We start from the raw sequence: 18737 nt of genomic DNA, 5'->3' as shown, positions 1-18737 counted from the left end.
AATATATTATACAAATTTCCAGAGCAGGTAGATAGGAATATAGATAGATAGATAGATAGATAGATAGATAGATAGATAGATAGATAGATAGATAGATAGATAGACAGATAGATGATAGATAGATAGATAGATAGATAGATAGATAGATAGATAGATAGATAGATAGATAGATTGGCATAGTGGGACACACTTGTAATCCCAGTGAGCAAGTAAAGATAGGAAATTTATTCCTGGGCTCATTTCCCAGCTAAGATAGCTTAGCCATAGAGCTCTAGGTTCCAATGTTTATGAGATACATGATCTCTTAAAGCCAGGAGACTGGCTCCTGAGGAACAACACACATGGGAATGTGAGGTGTGTGTGTGTGTGAGAGAGAGAGAGAGAGAGAGAGAGAGAGAGAGAGAGAGAGAGAGAGAGAGAGAGAGAGACTAGGGAAATGGGGCCAGCATGAAGAATCACTTTAGAAAGACAAAGAAGCTTCCAGGTAGGTACCACACAGGTTCTAGTCTGGATTTTAGACAGGAAGATATCTGGGTTGGTGGATCTGTTACCCAGGAAGGAAACTGGAAGGCAATGGGTAAAATTTAAATTGGAATTTTGGAGTAGTTAACAGTGTCCCATCTGTACCAATGTCCTGGTTTGAAATGGATTTACTTGGGTTTTCTAGAAAAATACTCTTGTCATTAGGAATGGTCCAGATCTTTTCAGGGCAGCAGAGCACACATGACACTCACCCAGGGGTAAGGGAATAGGGAGTGCTCACACCCTTCTTGCTACTGATCCTTATGTGTGAAAGAAACTATTTCAAAATATAAAAGCTCACCAACTTTTCTTTGGGTTCATGTTGTGAGGAGGCTGCTTGATTGATTCCCAGCCTCCCAGACTCCTGAAATAACCACAGAGAAACTGTATTAATGAAAATCACTGCTTGGCCTATTAGCTCTAACTTCTTAGTGGCTATCTTTTATGTCTTAATTTAACCCATTTCCATTATTTTCTATTTACCACAAGGCTCATGGCCTACTGGCAAGGTTCTGACGTGTCTGTTTCTGGTGGTGGCTCCATGGCTTCTCCCTGACTCCACCTCCTTTCTTCCAGCATTCAGTTTAGTTTTCCCCACCTAGCTCTACTCTACCCTATCGCAGACCTAAGACAGTTTCTTTATTAACCAATGGTGTTCACAGCATACAGAGGGAAATCCCACACTAGGTTCACAAAAAAAAAAAAAAATTGTTGAGAGCTGAAGCCTAAGGAAGGAAGAACGGGGGAATTGTTGCGATTCAATAAATGAAATAATTTTAAAAGTCAAAAGTGTGTGTTTTGCCTGAGGCAAATGTATGCTGTTATGTGGTTGATCTCCACAGGGGCTTCTGCAGTCAAATCTGAACAATCCAGAGCTAGGAAGAACTCCTCTGGCAGACCCCCCCCCACGTTCATTTCTCTTCTCTGCTCATGGTAATCAGTAAGAGGATCCAATCCTCTGTGCTGACCCACTCAATAAAACCTGGAATTAGGGAAGTGATGGGTTTTTTCCTACATCATTCTGCACTCACTTTCTGTCCTTGCACCAAAACCACACAGAATCTGAGGGCTGTGACTGCAGGTTGGACACCCCAGAGGTTCCAGGTTCCCCCTTTTTCTTCAGCTCTGCCACATTTGGCACAGCATGGGCCCATTTGTTGGGGTTTGTAGCTCCTTAACAAGGAGGTAGAAGCTTGGATTCTGCACCAGAGGCAAGTAGCAAGGCGTGTCTCCATTTGGTTAACTGTCTCCACAGTTAATTTGCTTTTCTGAAACATCTAAAATGTTTTAGAAAACCTTACCACTAGTACTAATTCATTTCCCCACGCTGGAAAAACTCATAACAAAGTCTCATCGGAGGCACGCATATTCTCTCTAATGACATAAAATTGGCACTATGCCCATTGAGATATTAAATGTATTACACTAAAAAGCATCTAACTCCTTCCTGAAGCTGCTACGGATTAGCTAAGGATGCCATCAGATGAATGGTGGCCTTCTCAAAGAGATTCCCATCTGGGATATTGCATGCTATCTAGGGGTCCAAAGAAATAACCAAAATGAGGTTCATGCAGATTCAGACTTCTCAGCGGCCTTGACTCAAGCAACTCAGTGTTCTGGTATCAACAGTCGGGCAGGCTCAGGGGTGTGTGTTGAACAGGAGCGGGGCTAACACCCACCAGCACTGCATCACTGTATCCTGTCAGTCCACTAACAATGTGCCTTCCAGACAGTTACGTGGGTGTGGGTCCAGTCAATTCATTCATCACTTAGGCCCCACTTCTGACTGGTCCTAGGCCCTCTCGTCCTGAGGGTTCTGCAGTCCCTCTCTCTCTTGTTCCTGTCTCAACCACAGCCCCCACTTTTTCCCCCTTGCTCCTAAATCTAGAGTCCACATTCTAGGTATAGAAAGAATCAGTGCTCCTGTCCCTTTAAATCACTGCTCTATTGGAATCTTATCAACAACTGTGTATTCCACCCAAAATCAAACTCAGGGATTTGGCCCTGCCTCCAAAGACTCTTATCAACTGGCCTCCCTTTTCCCATCATGCAATCCTCCTTGACATTATTCCAATACACAGACAGGCCTTCATCACTGGACACAGGGTGGGTGACTGTAATCAATATTCAGACTACATCAGCACTTGCACGGGCATCCACATGCCTTGACTGTCTTCTTTCTGGTCTCTGCTTCTCTCTGTCTGTCTGTCTCTCTTTCTCTCTCTTTCCCTCTGTGTGTGTGTGTGTCTCCCTGTGTGTGTGTCTGTCTCTGTGTATGTTTTTGTCTCTGTCTGTCTTTCTCTTTCTGTATCTCTCTCTCCCACTCTCTTTCCCTCTCTCTCCCTGTACCTGACATGATGTATTTTGAGTATTTTTGTCTCTCTGCCTACATAAATAACCTGCTACAGAACATGATATCCACTGCTAGGCCTGAGTCCATGTTACTCACAACATTGTCAGGAAAACTGTAGGCACTAAATAAATGCCTGTGTCTATTTAATGTGGCTGTGACCTGTACTGGGTACTATGCCACTTTGTGGAGAGACTTGAAAGGCAGTTTGCATCTTCATGCAATTCCAATCCCTGTGCCTAACTCTTAATTAATTACAGATCCCCTTTATGGATATGTGGCAATGATGGTGACTTTTCTAATCATCTAAAATAAAAGCTAGCAGTGTTAGAGTTGAATTGTAACTTTCGGTCGGCAATTTATTCCATGGGGATAAATGAATGGTTGTAATCAAGAGTGACTAAGAAAAGATTTAATAAGCATCTTGATCTTTCTCAAGAATCTAATTGCTCAGATTAGTCTGTCATCTCTGAAGCCTCTGAGTAATACAAACCATGTATGGCTCCCTCTAGACACGAACCCTGGGTAACCATGAAACTGTCCAAGAACCAAGATCCTTTCATTAGCCATTTGCCTATGATAGACTTGTGTACACAGTGTTTTATAAAAAGCTTGCTATAATTTTTCTAGTTACCTTTGTGTATTAAAAATTCAGTGCCTACGGCCGGGCAAAACTAAAACAGTCACCAGGTCAAGGTTGAAGAATGGGTAGTTCAACAGTACATAGCACATTTCATATTTATGAGGAGCTATAGGCAATATGACACAATGTTAGCATATGTCAGTTTGAATGCATGCAGTCAAGTTTTATTTCCTGGAGTGTCTCTGCTCAAAATACTAAGTTTTGGTCTCTACCCATAACCCTGAGGAAACAAGAAGGAAGCCAGGTATGGTGATGCATGCTGTTAATCCCAGGACTAGGGAGGCAGAGGCAGGCGGATCTGAGTTCTGATTGCAGAGAGTTCTGGGACAGATGGAGCTATACAGAGAAATCCTGTTTTGAAAAGTCAAGAAAAAGAAAGAAAGAAAAGAAGGAAGGAAAGAAGGAAGGAAGGAAGGAAGGAAGGAAGGAAGGAAGGAAGGAAGAAAAAAAGGAAGGAAGGAAGGAAGGGAGGGAGAGAAGGAGAGAAAGAGAGAAAGAAAGAAAGAAAGAAAGAAAAGAAAGCAAGAAGAAAAAAGAAAAGCCCTCCTCCCCCCGAGAAGCAGAAGACAACGCAGAAACGAGATAAAACCAGAGAAAGAAAGAGAGAAAAAAAGAGAGAGAAAGGTTGGAATAAGTATCACACAGAAAAGAAAAGGGCCCCTCAGAGGTGGAAAGGTGGAACGCCTCATCACAGGTGGGTAAACTGAGGCCACAAGAACTCAAACTACTTGCTCAGGTCTGGAAGATCTGGAGCCTGGGCCTGGAAGAGGTCACTTATTCAGACCAAAGAGCCTGTTTTACTTCCTTCCATCTCGGGTCTCCTCGTGCAGGCATCCTGGAAATTATCTCTTTCCCTATTTCAACTAGGACACAGTGTCACCTGCATCACATAGGCTCCTACTGATGGGTTATGCATGTTTAGTTTTAAATATAAATACGATCATTAAGATTTATAGCTTATAAGCTATTTATGACTGTAGGATAAATTACATGGCATGGTTCTAAGACTACAGCAGTGTGCATTCTTGCTGTTAATTACATTGTAGAAAGTTGAGAATGACTTTTCTGTGCATTCCTAATGTGTTGCTCAACTTCTTTCTGCAGTACTAAATGAACCCTGGTACATTCATTTCTAATTATTCATACCCCAAAGCTATAACTAAATGCATTCAAAATTAAATACAAGCATGCTCACCCTGAGAGAGGAAAAAAGTTCTAATAAAATAGCACAGATGTAGTTAAAACAAATTCCTGAGTTAACTCAAAAGTAATTACAAAAACATTGTAATGTAGTTCATTGTTGTTTAACAAAATTTAGCTTCCTCTCTCTAGACTATATGATCAAACTTTTTCATAAATCCACACCACTTAAAGTTGATGAAAGTTAACTTGGACTGAGATACTATTACAGCAAAATTATTTCAATCATGAAATACCCTTGTTAATGCTAGATATCAAGCTTCTGTAAGGCATATATTTTTTGGTAGTAGTCAATTTTTAATAAAGGGTTCTTTATGTGTGTGTGTGTCATGTGTGCAGTGACCACAGAGATCAGAAGAGGGTGTCAGATCCCCTGGAGCTGGAGTTAAAGATGATTTGAGTTGTTGTGGAACAGTCCTTTTGTACACTATGTGAAAATATGTCGCTATGATTGGTTTAATAAACAAGCTGGCTGGTCAGTAGTTGAATAGGATAGAGTTAGGCAGGAAAGCCACACTGAGACTGATGGAATGAGGAAGGGTGAAGTCAGAGGAGTTGCCAGCCAGATGGAGAACAAGTTGGACATACAAAATGGGATAGAGGAAAAGCCACAAACCTCAGACTGCATGTAGATGAATAGAAATGGGTTAAGTTGTAAGACCTACTTAGAAACAAGCCTGAGCCATTGGCCGAGCATTTATATTGAGTCTCTGTGCATTTATTTTGGAGCCAGCAGGACAGGAAAACTCCACCTACAGTAAGTCACTGTACCAAAGTCACTGGAGAGGGTACCAGACACCAAACTCATGTCCTCTGGAGGAGTAGCAAGCACTCTTAACCCCTGAGCCATATCTCCCACCTGATATTAACTAATTTGTAATGACTTTCAAGAACATGACAGAAAAGAGTGCATCTCCAGAAAATGAAATTCAGGTGTATGCTGGTATTATGAAACAGCTTCATTATGAGCACAGAGTCAACATCCCTATGAGTTCCAAAACCAGACAGTGTGGGCAGCCAGACTCACTTCATACATTCACCACTGGGCTGGGCAGACCAGAGAGCAACTCAACAAAAACACCCACACAATTCAGGGAGACACATTCACGTGAAACCTTTATATCTGACTAGTTTACGGTGTCACCTCTCCATAGCTAAATGTTTAAATGTTCCTACCATAGTGCTTTAGTGCCTATATTTCTAGCGCTCACATAGGACCTGTTTCATTTTCCAAGCCATGGTCAGGTGCTATGTAAGATTTAATAAGGCCTATTGTGTCCAAGGCATTGTCACATAAATAAGTGAAAAGGGGCAGTTGATCCATTCCAAAGAAAAACGCTGAAGTGAAAAGCCCCTGGATCCCTGCTAGGGTGATAATGTAGAATGTTTGCCGAACACATCTGTGCTTGAGATATTAACACCTACCCCCTGTTCCCATTAATCATTTTAAGTCTACAGAAGCTGCAAAAATCCTATAAAATAAGAAGCAAAAAAAGTCATCAAGGCACATTTGTGATGACTCCAGAAGAAAATGTGAGATTTCTTGTCCAAATTTTTATATTAACCTGTTTTTTTTTTTCATTTTCAGCATAGGTACTCTGAGCCAATTCTAATATCCAGCCTAGTTTAAGTAATTTGCAAAACAGTTATGCATCTCAATTTAATGCTGCTCTTTTTCTCATTTCTTCTCCTAGGAATCCTAGCTAGCTGGAGAGCTATCAAGTTAACACGAATGCACAGTGCACTGCCTGCATTATCTATCATGGACATGGGTTGCACAGCAGACTCCCCAGCTCAGCCGTCTTGCATCAAGGAAACCCATTATTTTCCTCCTTTCCCTTTCTCTTCAAAACGGGCATCCAACCCCCATTTACAAAATGAGAAATGTGGTCACATGATTATGGGACTTTTTTGTTCATTTTTATTTTGTGTCTGGGTGTTTAGCCGGCATGTAGGTCTGTGCACAGTGTGTGTGCCCAGTGCCAGTGCAGTGCCATTGGTTCCCTAGAAATGGAGTGACAAATGGCTGTGAGCCTCCACATGGGTGCTGGCAATTGAACCCGAGACCTCTGACATAGCAGCCTGTGCTCTTAACTGCTGAGCTCTCTCTAGAGCTCCACATGTGTTATTTTTAAGTGTCTCATCAAAGATGAACAGCAGCATAGACCACGCTCTCAGGTCTTCGACTCCTACTGCTTTATTCCATCATTCCTCACAGATGAGCAGCACAGGATCCTGCCTGTAATTATTGACTGTCTAATCTGAACCGAATACTACACTTGATAAATGGAGGGAAATTACATTTAAACTTTTTATAATGATTCAATCACCAAAAAACTAGACTTCTTATAATTAATGGGATGTATTAATGACCCAAACTACTAAGAATCAGTGGCAAGTATCAGTATTGTGTAAGAATTTATTGATGTGGCAAGACTGGTCCCATCCCAGTTTAGCATAAGTTATATTATGAAATTATTTCCCTCTTCTATGAAAGAAACATCTCTACTGATATACATATATGCATGAATAATTCTTTTAAACCAAAATATCTAATTTTGCAGTCAATCACTTAGCATTATATCCCCCATGGTCAAAAAACAGAGAAATATTACAACTTTTGGGGGACTGTACCCCACCACAGAAACAAAAGGCTCTGTTGTTACTAAAATGAGCACTAAAGGCAGGAAGGCCTTTGAGAAGGTTATGTCCCTGTCCCTTGTGGGGCTGTTAGAAAAGAGCTCTGTACACATAATGTGTCAAGAAGTTGACAATCTGTAGATTTAGGTGAATGCTGGGCATTCTTTCAAATTTTGCCTATCATACTTATCAGGAGCATTAATAGCAAGAGAGTATGAAGGAAAGGTTGTGCCTACAGAGGGGAAGCTGAGCTGGGATTGTGGATTGTGTGAGGAGGAAGAGCTTCCACGGGACATCTTAGAACACTTTAAACAGCTTTTTTAAGTAGCAGGCTGCCAAACTTCAACTTTTTCAGAAAGTACATTCAAAGTTCATCATTTTCAGTGAAATTTCAATAATGGATGGTTTGTGGGGTTATATAAAGAATTAATTAAATCTAGAAATAAGATTCATCTAGCTTCCTGTACATGTTTTTGGTTTTGAGTCTGAAGCAGGTAACTAAGAATTGAGTTTGTGTACCCTGGATGTATTTAATAGATTGTGGTCCTTTAACTCTAGGAGATCTACTGCATATGACATTTAAAATACTTGAGTTTTCTGCAGTGAACCATGACCATTCCTGGCGGTGACCTTTGAGGTCTCTGATAAAATGATGAGACCCTGCAATAATGAATCAACCTGGAATTTGGTAATGCCACTAAACAAAAAGGTCAGCTTTGAACTACAAACTGCTCAGGACAATCTCAAAGCAGTTACCTAAAATTGCCCAGCCTCATAAGCTATTCCAGCTAGGACTTCAGATAGATAAGCCCTGTACTTTCCAATTATACAGAGACTGGACAACAAATGATACAGCTAGCTCTCTCAGGACTTGACCATTACCAAATTTTCTCAGGATCCTTTAAAGATGCCATCATCTACAGAGAACAGGAAGTAATTTTAAGAACCTGATGCCTACATTTCCGTGAGGTGGTGTGGGTGATTTTTCATCATTTGTTGGGTTATGGGTATTTGTCATGGGGAGAGGGGTAATTGCAAGTTGTTATTGGTCATGGTCAAGGAGAAAACTAAGAAAAAAATCTCTTCCTGAAAAGAAAAAAAGGGGAATTTAGGAAGGATATGATCAATGGGTAGATTACTACATCTACTTTAAGCAAGTACTAATCTTAAATATTTTACATTGGTATGGATTTTTGTATATGGATAAAAAGTTAAGGTTATTTTTGTTACAAAATGCTATAAGGTATTATTCATATGCAACTCAATCAAAATTGGAATGTAAAGTTCAAGTCCTGTAAAGCTACTATTATACAATGTTTAAGACATTTATGATAACAATCAAACATTAGTAAGATTTAGATACACATAAATAAGCTTAATTTAGCATCACGTATTTTAGAGAGGTGGTCTTCAAATACTTTAGAGTTCTACAAAATAAAAGATTTAAAAAAGACTTTTCATGACAATGAGACATATCTATTCCTAGCAGCACCAATTTATATCAAAAAAGGGATAGTGGGCATTGAATAATCTCCATATGGAATATACTTTCAATGTAGCAAAGCTAGTCACTAGGCAAGAAACTGCCCTTGACTCAATTGATGACAGTATGCTGTCCAAAACTGGCAAACAGGACACAAAGAAAGTCAACTGACAAACTTTTCCAAGACAAAATTCCTTCTTCTCAGAAAAGTCTGTCAGTCAGCGAGCTGCTTGGCCTGCAAGGAGACCTGACTGTCTGCCAGAAGATCCATCATTCATTGGGGTGAGTGAGTGCCTGAATCGCGGCAGCTGCCCGGAGAGGGACCACTAACATTCCCCAACCCCCCCCCCCCCCCCCCCCCCCCCGCCACACACACACACACACACTTTCTGCTCTTCCTGCAGGGGTTATTCTCCCCGGATACTGCCTCTCTCTTCCTGTCCCTTCCCAGCTTGCACCCAGAACCCCCCCCCCCCGCTTCATCCTCCCATCTTTGGGGCTACAAAATCCCACAGCCCAGCCTGTTTGGGCGCCTGGACAAGGAATTGAGTGCACCCAGGTCAGTGGGAGGTCCCCTGCTTCAATAGCCTGCCTGCAGCAAGGTAGGCCCTTTGTCACCGAGCTGCTTGGCCAGCAAGGAAACCTGACTGTCAACAGAAGATCCATCATTCATTGGGGTGAGTGAATTGAATTCATTGGGGTGAATTGAACTTCTAAAAGAAGACCCAAAGGGGATTATTCAGAGGAAGAAATGGGCAGGCGCCAATGCAAGAATTCCGCCAACAATTTGAAAAACAACATGAAAGCACCAGAACCCAGCGAACTTATAACAGGAGGACTTGAACACACTAATCAAGAAGAAGTAGATAAGTTGACTTTATGAAATTAACAGAGTCCCTTAAACAGGAGGTGAAAAACTCCCTTAAGGAAATGGACGAGAAGAATAACAAAAAGTTTGAAGAATTGAGTAAATCCGTAAATGATATCCAAGGACACCAAGAAAAAACAATCAAACAGATAATGGAAACAGTGCAAGACTTGAAAACTGAAATGGAGGCAAGGAAGAAAACACAAACAGAGGGCCAGCTGGATATGGAAAATCTATGTAAATGAACAGAGACTACAGAAACAAGCATAACCAACAGAATATAAGAGATAGAAGAATCTCAGACTCTGAAGATACCATAGAGAAAATAAATGCACTGATCAAAGAAAACAGCAAATCCAACAAATTCTCATCACAAAACATTCAGGAAATCTGGGACACAATAAAAAGACCAAACCTAAGAATAATAGGCGTAGAAGAAGGAGAAGAATTACAGCTCAATGGTTCAGAAAATATATTTAATAAAATTATAGAAGAAAACTTCCCAAACCTAAAGAAAGATATTCCTATTAAGGTTCAAGAAGCTTACAGAACACCAAATAAACTGGATCAAAAAAAAAAAAATCATCCCCTCGACATATTATACTCAAAACACAAAACATACAGAATAAAGAAAGAATATTAAGAGCTGCAAAGGAAAAAGGTCAAGTAACATGTAAAGGTAAACCTATCAGACTAACACCTGACTTCTCTATGGAAACCATGAAAGCCAGAGGTCCTGGATACATGTTTTGCAGAAACTAAGAGACCATGGATGCAAGCCCAGATTACTATACCCAGCCAAGCTTTCGTTCACTATAAATGGAGAAAACAAAATATTCCAAGAGAAAAACAAATTTAAACAATACGTAGCCACAAATCCAGCCTTACAGAAAGTAATAGAAGGAAATTCACAAACAAAGGAGTCCAGCATTGCCCAAAATAACTCAGACATCTAGTGACCCTTCACCAGCACATCTCAAAGAAAGGAAACACACAATCTCTACTACCAAATAAAAAATGACAACCAGAGTTAACATCTACTGGTCATTAATATCACTTAATATCAATGGACTCAATTCACCTATAAAAAGGCACAGGCTAAGAGATTGGATACGAAAACAGAATCCAACATTCTGCTGTTTACAAGAAACACACCTCAACCACAAAGACAGACATCTACTCAGAGTAAAGGGTTGGGAAAAGGTTTATCAAGCAAATGGACCTAAGAAACAAGCCAGTGTCGCCATACTAATATCTAACAAAGTTGACTTCAAACTAAAATCAATCAGAAGAGATGGAAAGGAACACTTTATACTCATTACAGGAAAAATCCATCAGAATGAAGTCTCAATCCTGAATACCTATGCCCCTAATACAAAAGCACCCACTTATGTAAAAGAAACATTACTAGAACTCAAGGCAGCAATCAAACCAAACACACTGATAGTGGGAGACTTCAACACTCCTTTCTCACCAATGGACAGGTCAATCCGACAGAAACCTAACAGAGAATTAAGAGACTTAATAGAGGTAATGAACCAAATGGACTTAACAGACATCTATAGAACATTCCACCCAAACAGGAAAGAATATACCTTCTCCTCTACGGCTCATGGAACCTTTCGAAAATTGACCACATACTCGGTAACAAAGCAAACTTCCACAGTTACAAAAACATGTTAGTAACCACCTGCATCTTATTGGATCACCATGGATTAAAATTAGAATTCAACAACAATGCTACCCCCAGAAAGCCTACAAACTCATGGAAACTGAACAGTCAACTACTGAACCACACCTGGGTCAAGGAAGAAATAAAGAAAGAAATTAAAGTCTTCCTTGAATTTAATGAAAATAAAGACACAACATACTCAAACCTATGGGACACTATGAAAGCAGTGCTAAGAGGAAAATTCATAGCACTAAGTGCCCACTTAAAAAAAAATGGAGAAAGCACACATTGGAGACTTAACAGCACACCTGAAAGCTCTAGAAAAGAAAGAAGCAGACTCACCTAGGAGGAGTAGAAGACTGGAAATTATCAAACTGAGGGCTGAAATCAACAAAATAGAAACACAGAAAACAATCCAAAGAATCAATGAAACAAAAAGCTGGTTCTTGGAAAAAATCAACAAGATTGACAAACCCCTAGCCAAACTAATCAAACGGCAGAGAGAGAACACACAAATTAATAAGATTAGAAATGAAAAGGGGGACATAACCACAGACACAGAGGAAATTCAGAGAATCATTAGATCTTACTACAAAAGCCTGTATGCCACAAAATTGGAAAATGTAAAAGAAATGGACACTTTTTTAGATAAGTACCATATACCAAAGTTAAACCAGGACCAGGTGAACAATCTAAATAGCCCTGTTAGTCACGAAGAATTAGAAACTGTTATCAGAAACCTCCCTATCAAAAAAAAAAAAAACCAGGACCAGATGGTTTCAATACAGAATTCTGCCAGAACTTCCAAGAAGACCTAATACCTATACTCCTTAAGGTATTTCATAATATAGAAACAGAACAGTCATTGCCAAACTCCTTTTATGAAGCTATAATTACCCTGATACCTAAACCACACAAAGACTCAACCAAGAAAGAGAATTACAGGCCAATCTCACTCATGAACATTGATGCAAAAATTCTCAATAAAATACTGGCAAACCGAATCCAAGAACACATTAGAAAAATTATCCACTATGATCAAGTAGGGTTCATCCCAGAGATGCAGGGCTGGTTCAACATACGAAAATCTATCAATGTAATCCATCATATAAATAAACTGAAGGATAAAAACCATATGATCATCTCATTAGATGCAGAAAAAGCATTTGACAAAATTCAACACCCCTTTATGATAAAGGTCTTGGAGAGATTAGGGATACAAGGGTCATTCCTAAATATAATAAAGGCTATTTACAGCAAGCCGACAGCTAACATCAAATTAAATGGAGAGAAACTCAAGGCCATCCCACTAAATTCAGGAACATGACAAGGCTGTCCACTCTCTCCTTATCTCTTCAATATAGTGCTTGAAGTTCTAGCAATAGCAATAAGACAACACAAGGGGATCAAGGGGATTCGAATTAGAAAGGAAGAAGCTAAACTTTCGTTATTTGCAGATGATATGATAGTGTACATAAGCGACCCGAAAAACTCCACCAAAGAACTCCTACAGCTGATAAACTCCTTTAGTATCGTGGCGGGATACAAGATCAACTCCAAAAAATCAGTTGCCCTCCTATATACAAAGGATAAAGAAGCAGAGAAAGAAATCAGAGAAGCTTCACCTTTCACGATAGCGATAAATAGCATAAAATATCTTCGGGTAACTCTAACCAAGGAAGTGAAAGACCCATTTGACAAGAACTTTAAGTCTTTGAAGAAAGAAATTGGAGAGGATACCAGAAAATGGAAGGATCTCCCTTGCTCTTGGATTGGGAGGATCAACATAGTAAAAATGGCAATACTACCAAAGGCAATCTATAGATTTAATGCAATCCCCTTAAAGATCCCATCAAAATTCTTCACAGATCTTGAGAGGACAATAATCAACTTTATATGGAAGAACAAGAAACCCAGGATAGCCAAAACAATCTTATACAATAAAGAAACTTCTGGAGGCATTACCATCCCTGACTTCAAACTCTATTACAGAGCTACAGTATTGAAAACAGCTTGGTACTGGCATAAAAATAAAGAAGTCGACCAATGGAATCGAATAGAAGACCCGGATCTTAAACCACAAACCTATGAACACCTGATTTTCGATAAAGGAGCTAAAAGCACACAATGGAAGAAAGAAAGCATCTTCAACAAATGGTGCTGGCATAACTGGATGTCAACCTGTAGAAGAATGAAAGTAGATCCATATCTATCACCATGCACAAAACTCAAGTCCAAATGAATTAAAGACCTCAATATCAATCTGAACACACTGAACCTGTTAGAGGAGAAAGTGGGAAGTACTCTACAACATTTGGGCACAGGAGACCGCTTCCTACGTATAGCCCCAGCAGCACAGACATTAAGGGCAACATTGAATAAATGGGACCTCCTGAAGCTGAGCAGCTTCTGTAAAGCAAAGGACACTGTCACTAAGACACAAAGGCAGCCTACTGACTGGGAAAAGATCTTCACCAACCCCGCAACAGACAAAGGTCTGATCTCCAAAATATACAAGGAACTCAAGAGACTAGACTTTAAAATGCTAATTAACCCAATTAAAAAATGGGGCACTGAACTGAACAGAGAATTCTCAAGAGAAGAAGTTCAAATGGCCAAAAGACACTTAAGGGCATGCCCAACCTCCTTAGCTATCAGGGAAATGCAAATCAAAACAACTTTGAGATACCATCTTACACCTGTCAGATTGGCTAAAATCAAAAACACCAATGATATCCTTTGCTGGAGAGGTTGTGGAGTAAGGGGTACACTCATCCATTGCTGGTGGGAATACAAACTTGTGCAACCGCTTTGGAAAGCAGTGTGGAGGTTTCTCAGGAAATTTGGGATCAACCTACCCCAGGACCCAGCAATCCCACTCTTGGGAATTTACCCAAGAGATGCCCAATCATATTACAAAAGCATGTGTTCAACTATGTTCATAGCAGCATTATTTGTAATAGCCAGAACCTGGAAACAACCTAGATGCCCTTCAGTGGAAGAATGGATGAAGAAAGTGTGGAATATATACATATTAGAGTACTACTCAGTGGTAAAAAACAATGACATCTTGAATTTTGCATGCAAATGGATGGAAATAGAAAACACCATCCTGAGTGAGGTAACCCAGGCCCAAAAAGATGAACATGGGATGTACTCACTCATATTTGGGTTCTAGCCATAAATAAAGGACATCGAGCCTATAATTCGTAAAAAATCCTAGAGAAGCTAAATAAGAAGGTAAATCCAAAGAAAAACATATAGTTATCCTCCTAGATATTGGAAGTAGACAAGATTGCTGGACAAAAAATGGGAACTTGAGGGTGGCGTGGGATGGGGGGATGGGGGCATGGGGAGAGAAAAGTGTGAAGTGGAGGATGGGAAGAGCTTGAGGGAATAGGATGGTTGGGATATAGGAAGGGTGGATACGGGAACAAGGAATTATATATCTTAATTAAGGGAGCCATTAGCCATTCTAGGCAGAGACTTGACTCTAGAGGGGTTCTCAGGTGTCCAGGAAGACGCCCCCAGCTAGTTCCTTGGGCAGCTGAGGAGAGGGTGCCAGAAATGTCCAGATCCTATTGCCATACTCATGAATATCTTGCATATCACCATAGAACCTTCACCTGGCGTTGGATGGAGAAAATGACAGAGCCCCACATAGGAGCACCAGACTGAGCTCCCAAGGTCCTGATGAGGAGCAAAAGGAGGGAGATCATGAGCAAGGAAGTCAGGACCATGAGGGGTGCATTCACCCATTGAGACAGTGGGACAGATCTAACGGGAGACCACCAAGTCCAGTTGGAATGGGACCGATGGAACAGGGGACCAAACCGGACTCTCTGAATGTGGCTGACGGTGGAGGAGGACTGAGAAACCAAGGACAACGGCGATGGGCTTGGACTCTTCAGCATGGACGGGCTCACTGTGAGCCTTGTCAGTTTGGTTGCTCACCTTCCTGGACTTAGGGGGAGTTGGGTGTACCTTGGTGAACATAGTGAAAATAACATAACATAGTGAAGGGAACCCTGAGGGCTCTTTGGCTTGGAGAGGGAGGGAGTGGGGGTATGGGCAGAAGGGAGGGGAGGGAAGGGGGAGGAGGAGGGGAGGAGATGGAAATTTTTAATAAAAAAATGAGAAAAAAAATGGCAAAAAAAGAAGTCTGTCAGAAAGTCTTGGCCTGTAGACCGAAGATGGATGCTCCAATGCTGCAGAGGAACCTTGATGACATTAAGGCATCCAGATGTCTCTGTCCTTTCTACCGCTTTGGAAGTTGCTTGCTTTGTACTTCCTGTTTAATCAGATAGTATTTTATCTTTCTCAGGTCTCTGATGAGGGTTGAAGACTAGATAGAATTTTACTATTTTCTGTTACAAAATTCAAAACAAAGAATAGAAAAACTAACAAAAGAGATGTAAAGTTTATAAAAGTTGGGAGACATAAAAGTTTGAGTTGTGTCTCTAAGAGAGTGGTTTAAAGTCTAAAAGAATATTTTTTAGGATGATAATACAAGTTATGAGAGAAACTGGTTTAGGTCAAAAATTTGAACATACCAAGATGGGATAGTAATAGAATATTTTCTCCAAATTTTCCAAATACAAATATACTAGACATTATGAATGTAATTCTTAATTGTTCTTAGTGTACATAGTTTTACTGCATTAAAGCTGAAAAGTTGCCTTTTTCTTTAGACAAAAAGAGGAAATGTTGCAGAATATTTGATCACATTGTGAAACTTTGAGACTGTGTTTAAAAATTAACCTTGGATTGGGGTGGGGGGGGGTGGAGCCATCTACCAGTTGACAGGAATGAGCCATAGAGAGGACAGAGAAGCCAGGAATGTGAATAGAGAGATGCACGGGAAGGAATAGGGAGGGATTCAGAGATTCACACTCTGGTTGGTCTGGGAGGTGAGAGAAGCTCTTGCTGGATCTCTGACGAAAAGGGAGAGGTCAACTGGCCACTCCTCTGCCTCCTCTTTGATCTATTAGGATTTCCACTCCAATGTCTGACTTCTGACTCCTTATTGGCAATAGAACAACTTAGATTAAAAACAACAGGTTTACCCAGTGAACAGTTTCCTCATGGAGCCATCTTCTCAGCTCTAAAAAGACATCTTTAATCACTAGGATAAGCATTTCTGAAGCCCCAGGCCTTTCCCCAAACTGATCTTTTCACCCAAAAGTCTGCATCTCCCTGTAAGAGCTTTGAAGACCAAGGTGTATTGTGTTTTTTATCTAAAACATACATGAGAACCACACGGTAGACAGAATGGGAGGTGAGTCTTTTCCACATGAGAAGTTGTGTCCTTAATTGGGTGCAGAATATTTCCAACCTCCCACAGAACCAAGTGTGATTCAGGTCTACCTGTCCAATGAGAGAAAAATGAAGTGTACATCAATTTCCAGACACAATCCTTCAAATGCAGCTGCCCAGAAAGAATTCTGGTTTAAACTGGAATAGATTGGGAGTTCAGCAACATTCCAACTGAGGAAAGTGAGAGAACTCAGACAAACTAGAAAGAGCGTTGTATAGTTAGGAAAGAAGTGAAGTTACTAAGCTGTAGTGTAAATGGAGTATCACCAAAGGCATTTCCAGCCCTTGGAGTTGCTTTTCCTTATAGTGGATAGGAGCTTCAAATTTTTTTAAAAAAAATCTACTTCAAGACTGAGAACATGAGGAAAAACTATTCACAACTTCAAACAAACAGTGACAAGAATTCTAGATAGCAGGTCCCACACAGGAAGGAGCTCTGGATACTCAAAATTTGAGCTAGGATCTCTAAACTACAAGTCTTAAATTAATGAGGAACAAAACCTTTGGTCCAAACAGAATGAAGCCTGGTTCTGTGGAATTTCAGTTGTCAAAGGCAGTTTCTAAGGAAGCCATAAAAAAATAAAAATTAAGAAAAAAACATCTCTATGATCTAGGCCAGCCAGTGTCCCCAGCAACCACCATCAGTAAGTATAAGATTCTGAAAAGATGGGGAATGAAATTTTAACACTCATGTTACCACTAAATTTCCCATAGGAAATCCATTACATGATGAAAACCCAGTATGAGCCAACTACACGCTGAATTCATTTAAAAAAAAAAAAAAGGAGAAAACAGGTGATAATGAAAACAGACCAACAGGTATAGAAAACAGAGTTATAAGATGAAGAATTCAAGTAGGTTGCTTAGGGAGATAAATAAAACTCAAAAAATTGAAGATAAATGAACACATCCAGAAAGACTACTAAAGTGAAATTAAGAATTTAAAGGATATACTTAAAATCAGATTGGAAATGGGGGGAATGAATAGAGCTGTGGATTGGTCAGAAGAGTCTAAAATGAAGTGTGAATGTGACAGAATAATAAAAACAGAGCAAAAATTAGATAGAATACACAGCAAAAGAACAATGTGTACCCAGGCAGATGGAAGCAATATTTGAGGAGGTGAGATAACACCTAAATTGTTTCCAATTCTGAGGTAAGAGATCAAAGTATATGTTGAGGAATTCAAACATATACCAAACAAGGCAAGTGAACAGCAAACTACCCAGTGATCCTGCCTAGGAGAAGAAAACCAAATGTCATTTTTATGCTAAAGGAAAACAGCAATAAAATGACCCCTAATGACATTGTTACACCCATAGGTCAGTGTGTCTCACTGAGCCATCAGCAGAGAAGCTTCCTCCTTCCGTAGATGGAACCAACACCACAACTGGACAACCTGCAGAGTCCTTGGCATACTCAGTCCTAAGAGGGATGTCACCAAACTGCTCCCCTTAGTGATCAGGGAACTATGTGGAGAAGGATGTGGAAAGACTGCCAAGAGGGCACGGATGACACCGTGGAGCCAGTCTCTTCCAGATACAGCAGGACTGGGCACGCATGCACCCACAGAGACTATGGAAGCACGCAGAGAGCCTGCACAGCTCCAAGCAAGATGGCATCCCAGTGCTAAGAAGGAGACGTGCAAGGAACACTCATCCCTAACCAAGAAGCTTCCTCCAAATGGTAACTGCTAACAAAGGAAAACAGTTTTCTACAACGGAGCCTCACCGGGTATACGAGCCGTATTCAACAGCAAGTCTTATGCCCAGCAGTAGTAGAAGTCAACACAAAACCAACTCAGTGGTATTTTTGAGGATTTCTTTTTCAGTTCAGTGGGTTTGAAGAGGGGCACCACTATATGTCCTTTGCCTTTCCTGCATTTTCCTCACCTTACAGGACAGCTGTGGCTCAGTTGCCACACTGCAACAGCATGGTCACCACATTGATGTCACAACAGCATGGGCTAGGCAGAGGCACACTGCCCTAAAGCCAGTACTCTTCCCCATACTGTTATATGAAAGAGAAATAAATTTTACCCAA

The sequence above is a fragment of the Arvicola amphibius genome, chromosome 4 (assembly GCF_903992535.2).
Source record: "Arvicola amphibius chromosome 4, mArvAmp1.2, whole genome shotgun sequence".
In the NCBI taxonomy this organism is placed as follows: domain Eukaryota; kingdom Metazoa; phylum Chordata; class Mammalia; order Rodentia; family Cricetidae; genus Arvicola; species Arvicola amphibius.
The sequence above is the reverse complement of the archived record's forward strand: the minus strand, read 5'-3'. Positions refer to the sequence as shown.